General features: G+C 36.5%; 1 long non-coding RNA gene across 1 annotated transcript; it reads right to left on the reverse strand.

Annotated features, from left to right (window-relative positions):
• Positions 1–6,644: 6,644 nt before the first annotated feature.
• On the reverse strand, positions 6,645–7,364 carry LOC144344610 (uncharacterized). The gene is made up of 2 exons (XR_013419220.1): positions 7,078–7,364; positions 6,645–6,888 (listed from the first exon to the last, which is right to left on the reverse strand). It is a non-coding gene; the product is annotated as an uncharacterized LOC144344610 (long non-coding RNA).
• Positions 7,365–9,593: the final 2,229 nt, after the last annotated feature.

The following is a 9,593-nucleotide window of genomic DNA, read 5'->3' on the forward strand; positions in this document are numbered from 1 at the left end:
CGTCATTTATTTGATTTCCACAGAATGCGTTACAGTGAATTCCCCGAACTACTACAGCCCTCAGTATGTAACAGATGTTTCAGGAGTCTATGATGAATTTGTTTTTGCGTATCCGTTAATCGACTTAATTAGCTGAACGGCTGTGTTATGTCTGGCACCGTTTAGGCCATGTGATGTTTTGGACGGAACTCGACTCAGTGATTTGGAACTAATTACGAGATAACCGTCGCTATTCGGACTACTATTTCTGACAGTTAGTATTCGTAGTTATTAGTGTAGTGAACGATTAATCAAAAGATATGACGTATTCAGTACTTAGTGTGATTGGCTTTATGATTGAAGGTTACGCCCTAGAGTCTTTTTACTGCTTTGTAATTGGTTAATGTTTTGAAAATGAATAAAGTTGTTTTAGTTGGTCTTGGCGAGTACAGCACGACAGACGCAGTCCAGTCCTAGAGAGTCTTGGGGCGAGCCTTGAGGCAGTCCAGTCTAGGGCTAGTCTTGGGTCAGCCTTGCGATAGTCTTGGGGATTTTTTCCCAGGGCGCTGTGTCTTATAGAGTGCTCGACTGATCGACTTAGACGAGAGTTGAAACGTATTTCGTTGTGTGTGTCTTATTTGACTGTAAAGCTTAAGTGACTTTCCCGATCCCGTATCTCAAGGGGACAGGATATAGAGACGAGACGAGATTCCCCCCTGACACGTGTGGAGAACCCCAGAGAAAAAAATTCCCCCCTGATACGTGGTGTGGGCATTGCGTCTTACGCACATTGGCATCCTGTGAAGAAAAGTGAAATGGCGAAGGTGTGTCTTTCTTGCGAACTGAACTAACAGCTTGACCACAGAGACAAAACCGCGCTTGACGACTAACACCGTTAACAGTATGGCACCGATGTACAACGCTGAAGAGATGAAGACTTCGAAGCCCCCTCGGAAGGACGAGTATCGAAGAGGACTGAATAATCAAGAATTGAGCGACATTAAAGACAAGATGATGATAAAGAACGACCCTGACTAACGTGATGACAAGAGGAGACGCTTATAGACTTTGATTAGAACTTTATCTATTTGTATAGAGAACCGCTCACTGGACACTGTAACTGACACTGTGTAACTCAAGACGTTGAACTCTTTTACAGAATCCTAACCCTATTGTTCAGTATGTAATGTACTTTTTGTGATGTCGAATTGTATGTTATGTAAGCGCCCAGATCTCTGTTTTTGAACTGATATTTAGTGACGTTTGAGGTCCTTTATAACGATTTAAGCGCGCCTCAGTGGACAAGTATTTGCAACACAGTGTTTTGAGTTTTATGGTGTTTTAATGAGTTTATGAGTACGAAATATGATGGGGAGAGTAATGCCCCAAAGAGTTTTTCAGAGTATTTAAGAGTTTTGAGATTTGTCGATGTACAGAGATATCGACGTTTTAAGAGTTGTTTTTGTTTATGTGTTGTTTCCGGAATACTTCTGACGCTTTTTGAGTTGATAGCACCTTTGTAACGTTTTTTAATGTTATTTTGGAATGAGAGGTGGTGCGCTTATATATGTATTGTTTGATAACGCAAGCTTTTGTTCATGATTGACAGGATTATATGTGACTTAGTAGTGTCTATAGCCTTTCCCGTCTTAATTGCCAGAGGAGTAATGTGTTATGATAACTTTGTCTTTGCATTCTGTTTCCACGCCGTATGACTTTTATTTTGATTAACGACTTATGAGTTCAGTAGAAGTTTATAAGCGTATATGACAGGAGTTTGATTAATAGTTTGTTTATTCATGGTTGATTAGTTACCACTTTGCAATACTTTAACCGAGACATGCATCCCTGGTAATCACGTGATCATGCTGTCGACTGCAGCGATTGGCTGGTCGCTTGGTTACACCGCCACGCCTTAGCTTTTTGACCTTTTGATATAGAGTTTGTAACCTTAGTAACGAGAGTCAGTGCAGCGAAGGGTTACCTTAGCGAACCGTTTTGAGAAAAGCGGGCCTATTGGTAGCCTTTCCCTTGTTTTTTTGACTTTATAATCATTGTATTTAGACTTTATAATGAGTTTATTAATCAGTGTGTTTTACTATTTTGATTTATTCCTTTTCTTAGTATTGTATTTAACCCGTATGACGATGAGTAGAGGATGGTATCTTTGATTTATGAACGTGTTATGCCGGGAGGCATGGCTCAGTTTGAGTGAAGGGATGTATGATGAATTTGTTTTTGCGTATCTGTTAATCGACTTAATTAGCTGAATGACTGTGTTATGTCTGGCACCGTTTAAGCCATGTGAGGTTTTGGACGGAACTCGACTCAGTGATTTGGAACTAATTACGAGATAACCGTCACTATTCGGACTACTATTTCTGACAGTTAAAGCTTAAGTGACTTTCCCGATCCCGTACCTCAAGGGGACGAGATATAGAGACGAGACGAGATTCCGCACTGACACGTGTGGGGAACCCCAGAGAAAAGAATTCCACCCTGATAAGTCACTCGTCTCGATTTTGAAGTTAAAGCAGCCAGCAACATAATTATTAGTTTGTCAGCACAACAGAACGATTTACCAGACATGTACCAAGTTATGATCGGTGCGTCTAACGCTATATATTTCATACGTCGATCATATGGAGGTACAGCCCTGGGTTTTGCAAGCACACCTGGTATCATATCTTCATCTGAGTTCAGGAAATTCTGGGTGACCTGGGACAGCGGTAATATCAAAGTGGGCATGTCTGGGAAGAACACCCCCTTCATGGTATGGACTGATCCGAATTCACTCACTGTCAACTACATTGGATACGCTACTGATTATCAGAGTACAGGGGTGTTCCGAATATGCACTGCAAATGGCAAGTACGCTTTTGTTATTTTAGATGTATCGTAATGTCATTTGTATTAATTGTAATATAATGAATTCCATAGGTGCTTCTGATTTTATGACACAATATATTTAATTGCATTGTTTTGACATTTTTGTGAAATTGAGGTGTGTTCATCCATTCATTAAATTATACAATTGTGAATTATTAGTCTTAATGATGACAATAGCATTTCAAGGTTGTCTACAATTGCTGGGGCTGGCACACAAAATTGTAAATGGTACGCAATTAAACAAATACTCATTCGATTATCGTCCAAAGCCGAGACGACAATGAAGTCAAATTTAGGGGAAGTTGTCATGCACACAAGTATCAACTAGCCATTGGTATAGTTAATCGCATGAATGGGTGTGGTGTTTATGTTTAACATACACTTATGCCCAGCCTACCTCTAATGTATGTATTTGTATAGCTATCCCCGGGAGCTATCCCAGCCAAATTATTCATTGAGTAAAAGTTATAGATAGTGACTTCCAGTACTAAAGTAAACCTTAATAGTTGAGAACAAATACTCAGCTAAGCTCTAAATTCTAAGTTCATCCACTCTCTGCTGAATTCCATGGTTAATGATAACAGTTCTACCATGTACATGTGACCCGAGAGTTACCATGTACAGTATGTCCAAATATTGTTGCGTTATCCACACCAGATGTACATTATTACAATTACTTAACATTTCCACCTGGTGTTTCCCGACTATTTTTGCATATTGGGTTATCAGCACTGAAAGGCGATAAATTGTGATTGGTATCCACCGGGGGATACACACAATCTGATTTACAGCGCTCAAAAAGGGAAAAACCCAGGACACCAAAAGCAAATTTGTCATATCTTAGATGCACAACACAGTCACATGACATTCCACTTTGAGCTGATTAACGATGATGTTTAGGCAGTGGGTTGATGACAGGAGAGAATAAAACACTGTTCGAGTGGCGAAAAGTCTCGTGCAGTTCTCGCTTCTAACGTAATCTTGGCAGCCATCATTCTTTTAGGTATATTGGCAACCAGTGTGATTATCTAGTTTATTCTAATGCTAAGTAAAGTATTAGGAAGAGCAATTTGTTTTAAGATGTTTTTGTATTTAGCCATACAAATACGAAGTTTGCGCCATAAAACATTTTCTTTGCATTTTACTAGAATATTCTTTTGTGGTTTGGTGACAAAGCAGTTTTACCATATCATTAAAAATTAAATATCATTAAAAATAATAATTATTTAATTTGCAGGGGGCGGTGGACATGGTGATCCACATATGACAACATTTGACGGATTGAAATACGACTTCCAAGGATACTGTTCATACGTACTTGTAAAAGATTGTAACTCTCAAGGGAAGTTTGAAATCACAGCAGGACGTAAAGAACCGACTAAGCCCCCAACGAGGATGGTTGATATCAATATATCTGCTATAGGAATACCAATAATACGTTTACTGGAAGACAACACATTCATGGTAAGTCTTACTTACTTACTTATATTTGGTAGAAGTGAACCTCTTTAAATAAAAGATTTGTTTATAATTTTATAGTGAATCGAACTTAGCATAGATTTTATTCAGCTAACGTTGTGGTGTAGATGGTGTAAACCTACAAATAAAGTGCATAAAACAGTCAAATATACTTAAAAGATAAAATATTAAGATCATCATTGTCAAAATATAGTGCTCTAAGTAGATATTAAATAACCAAACTATGTGGACTGGAAACATCGATAAAACTGAAAGGGCCAATATACGACACTGGAACTTACCTATATAGTGTGTATAACTATATATTACCTGGGTGGCAGAATGTGTAATGAGTAACAACAATTATTTTTATGTTCATCTCTCAGATTGGAGGTAAACTGCATCGTGGTAGTAACTTTTATTCGGAATTGGCATCTGTGATTTCAAGCAGAGACAATGTCATCGCCAGGTTAAGTAAACCTGAACTGCCTGTGATTTGGAATGGTAGACCTCACAAAGTGCAAGTTATGTTGAATGGTAGAGAATTGGCTGGTACTGTTTGTGGGTTGCTGGGTAACGCTGATGGAGACACTACTAATGATTTCATCAAACCAGATGGCGATATAGCTTCCAGTGCTGAGGAGTTCGGTAACAGCTGGGCTGTACACAACAGGTAAGATATTATTTAATTAATTAATTAATTAGGTTAGAATTGGGCGTTTTCGTAGTACTAGATCAAACTTACCATTTACCAGTTCTGTTTTCAGATTCTGACTATGTATGAGTTTCGATTTAAAGGTAGTCGTCATGGATGGATTATTATATCGATTATTACATTTACAATATAATGATTTTATAATAATTTCCAATTTTCAGTTGTCCATAAAAATGTTACAGTCCTGTTCCAAATCACCTTATCTACTGCTACCCAGCTCTTCTATACAGTAACAATTATTAGACGAGGACTTCGTGGGTTACATATTTAATTGAGTTAATATTTCCAAGCTATTGCTTTGATTATGAAAGTTGTTCAATAATGTAAATATGAATAATAAAAATGAAAAGTCATATTATCGGTATTATAATATCGTGTATTACATGGTGTGATGTGAGATTACTAATGTAAAAACAGGCTCCATAGTATGTGATCAAAAATCAAGCCGGCTTCCCAGCAAAAATCGGGAAGTAAACATCCTGTACCTCTATGTAATAATGATATTCCCTTGTCAATGTGCATGGTGATTGTGAAACATTTTGTAATGCACTGGGAAGAGTCTTATTATCAATAGAAAGATATAATACTGAGCTTTCTATTTTAATTATTGCTCAAAACTCACATTGTGTATTTTGATAAATTTTGTTATTTTTCATCCACATTTTGGGCTTAAAATGCATCCCTTCCCGAGGAGCACCGTACTGTGATATGATGACATGATTCCGTATAGATAGATACAATTAAGTTAAATAAGTGTTTGGTCTAATAAATACTTTTTATTTCTGTAAATACATCAACGCCTTTAAACTGTTTAGTCCGGTCGCATAATTTGAGGCACGTTTTAATCGTTTTAGATTCAAGCATTTGAAAAATATACAATTTGGTAGTTTTAGAAAGTGACAAGTTGAATATATCGTTTACACAAATTATTTAAGTAAATTTACATTTTCAAATGAATGACTTTACTTTACCCACCCTGAATTGTGTATTCAAATTCAAAGACTTGAAAAAATTCCACATTACCGGTTACCGTAGATATATATGCAAAACATTGTCAAATTACAACGTTCATTGTCGGTGCAATGTTTAAATCTGGTGGAATTATGTATTTTGTTTCGATTGAGTTGTATGTTTTTCAACACATTTAATTCCCTATAATCATTGTGTAGTTATGAGTGATATGAGTAATCATTTAAAAGATTTTTTCTGGAAAGAGTCAAATAACCAATAGCGATGAACCATTATGTACTTATACAGTTTTGAATCAATTATATGATGATTGGTGTAACGTTTACCGTACGTATGAGGTACCCCTGACATTAGGAGAACACAGCAAATATTCATCAAAGATGAAGCCTTTGACCACTATGATTTTCCTGTCAATTTTTGTGCAATACTTTGGTTATATTATAAGCATCTACGAAGTTTATCTAATTGATTATACCACAATACAATCTAATCTGTCAGCTGAAACGTTCATTGCATCTATATAACATTCTGCCATACTAAGCAAAACATTGAATCTGCTTTGTATATGAAATAATTTGTACATGGGATATAACAATGCGTATCTACGTATGTAAAGATAACAGGACGATATATATATAATGCGACGTGTCATATTTATTCTTCCACTTTCACAGTTACAGTTTTGAACAATTATTAAACCTTATAATCCATGCATGCTAAATATCAATTGAAACTAGGTCAGTTATATAATCCGAAAATCGAACAAATAGAGATAACCTCATCAAATCTCAATTCACTATTCGAAGATTCCCCTTTCTCAGCCATGGCTAGGTTATATGACAGGGTAGGTTTATCTGCATATTACTCCTCATGGGCAGCTAAAACAAATTAGAAAACATTATATTTGAATAAATTGTACACCATTATTATCATGTTAAAACCCAAAATGTATAACAGGCGATTAAGAGTATATGTAAATGAAAGGCCTCCCCCCCCGAAGATCTCTCTAAACAGACATTCGGATTCGACTTACGTACTTTCAACTTCTGTTAATTGAAATACATTACCTGCCGTGTACAGCCCAGCTATTACCGAACTCCTCGGCACTCGTAGCTATATCGCCATCTGGTTTGATGAAGTCATTAGTAGTATCTCCATCAGCGTTACCCAGCAACCCACATACGGTACCAGGTAATTCTATATCGTCTAACATTACTTGCACTTTGTGAGGTTTACCATTCCAAACAACTGATAAGTTGGGGTCAGTTAGCCTTGCGATGACATTATGTCCGCTTGGAGTCACAGACGCAAATTCAGAGTAAAAGTCACCACCACGATGCGGTTTACCTCCAACCTGAGTGAATACAATCAATATAAGATTCATTGTAATAATTGATATTATTATACATCTGTCACAGTAACGCCATAAGTTACAGCGTGCCGTAATTTTGCGGCATTGCACTGGGTATTTTCATCCTGCCATATTAGGAAATGCAAATTCCAAATACGGAGCGATTACGCGCGTGAGCGTCCTCTAATAATAATAATAAAAAAATGGTGGCCCCAGAGTTTAGCCGGCTAAATCTGTCATCTAAATAATAGAATCAAACATGACTGCTACCAGGGTTTGGCCGGACTCCACATAAAGAAGTTCTAAACATTCTGGATTTCGGCATTCCCGTGATGTATCCTTTGAAGGAAAACATGTATAATAATAAGGTTATTACGAGGATAACGTCACTGTGAGGTTACGTCTGTGTTTCGGTTGACGTTTTCAGAAAATACCGGAGCACATATGTACTTACAAGATATACTCTCGACAACCAGAAAATCCAAATGACATCGCATTGCAACTTACTGTACTTAAGTATTTTGAAACGTCACAATGAAAAAATGATTCTGTTGAGCAGTGTTATTACCAAGTTTGGAGACCTTTTCTTCTTTTGATAATAACCATTGTTTATGTTGGCAAACATAAAAGCTATTCGTCATTAACACCTATTTAGACTTGTTGTATTTATGTTTGACAATTATAAATAATAATGAAGCAGTACTAATACAATGTAAACGATAAAACAGTAAACAGTTTGTGCAGTTGTTATGAGAAGAAAAACTTGCAATTAAAAACATTTTAAAACAAATGTATGTATGGCAGTACATATGGCAAAAGCCAAAGTGGTTTTTACCTAATTCCTGGTAAACAAAAACACACAAAAGTAGTGTTTTGCGTCAATTGTTATTTGAATGTTATTGATTCTTTAGTTATTCTTATTTTTATGTAAATTATATAAATTGAACAGTAGAAAATGAGCTCGCGCACGTGTTTTTAATTCCCTGTATAAACCCATTTTGTTCAATTTATTTTATTTTTTTACAAAATAAGTAAGACTTACCATGAATGAATTGTCCTCCAGTAAACGTATTGTTGGTATTCCTATAGCAGATATATTGATAGCAATCATTCTCGTTGGGGGCTTAGTCGGTTCTCTACGTCCACGGAAATCAGCTGTGATTTCAAACTTTCCTTGAGAGTTACAATCTTTTACAAGTACGTATGAACAGTATCCTTGGAAGTCGTATTTCAATCCGTCAAATGTTGTCATATGTGGATCACCATTCCCGCTTCCAACTGCGAGTCAAACAAACATTTATAAATACGTGCGACATTTGTGCTACGAAAACAAATATTTATGTGACACAGTATGTGCGATAAGCAATTTGAAAACTATGCACAATTGTGGTGACGTATAAAAGGATCTTTAAAGCAGAAGAATTTTCTGTACATCTTTCAAAAAGGCCAATCTCAGAGAAAAGTGCTAAATACATGCACTCCACGCATGTAATGAATACTGAATCATTTGATATTGACTTAGGGGGCACTTTAGAATCGATTAACCAGCACACATACATAATATATCCGAAAGTTTCTATATTTCAATTAAGTTCTGTCAAAATATAAGCTTTCAATACAAACAAAAGTTTAATACAAACGAGAACATACCATAATCAACGCATAATTTGAAAACCCCTTTACTTTCTGGGCCAGTGGAATACCCAATATAATTTACTGTCAGTGGATTCGGGTCTTCCCATTGCATGAACGGATTGGATTCCCCAGCTCTGCCAACTTTGATTACACCATTATGCCATGTCACCCAGAATCCTCTGAACTCCGATGGCGACAGAATGTCGGGTGTATATTCGCTGACCATATTTAAGCCTTGTTTTGAACGACGTATAAAAGACTGTGTGTTTCCCAATCCACCAATCACTATTGCGTACATTGTTGCTAAATCGTGTTGTTGTGCTGACAAACCAATATGCACGTCGTTGTTTGCTTTGACCTCAAAATCTAGACGTGTAGTTCCTGACGCATCTGTTATATACTGATAGTTGTATGTTTTCGGGGTATTAAGTATGTCCCAGTTAGCACATTCTGTTGAAAACCATGATAACAAGTAATATTATTCAAGTTATATGCATTGCCTGTTATTTTATAATAAATGCAAAGTGTCTTGCATAGGCTGACAATTATTTACGGACTAAGAAAAATAGATAAGCTATTTCAAATATGTGAGATGTT

The sequence above is a fragment of the Saccoglossus kowalevskii genome, chromosome 11, assembly GCF_978046115.1.
Source record: "Saccoglossus kowalevskii chromosome 11, keSacKowa6.1, whole genome shotgun sequence".
NCBI lineage: Eukaryota > Metazoa > Hemichordata > Enteropneusta > Harrimaniidae > Saccoglossus > Saccoglossus kowalevskii.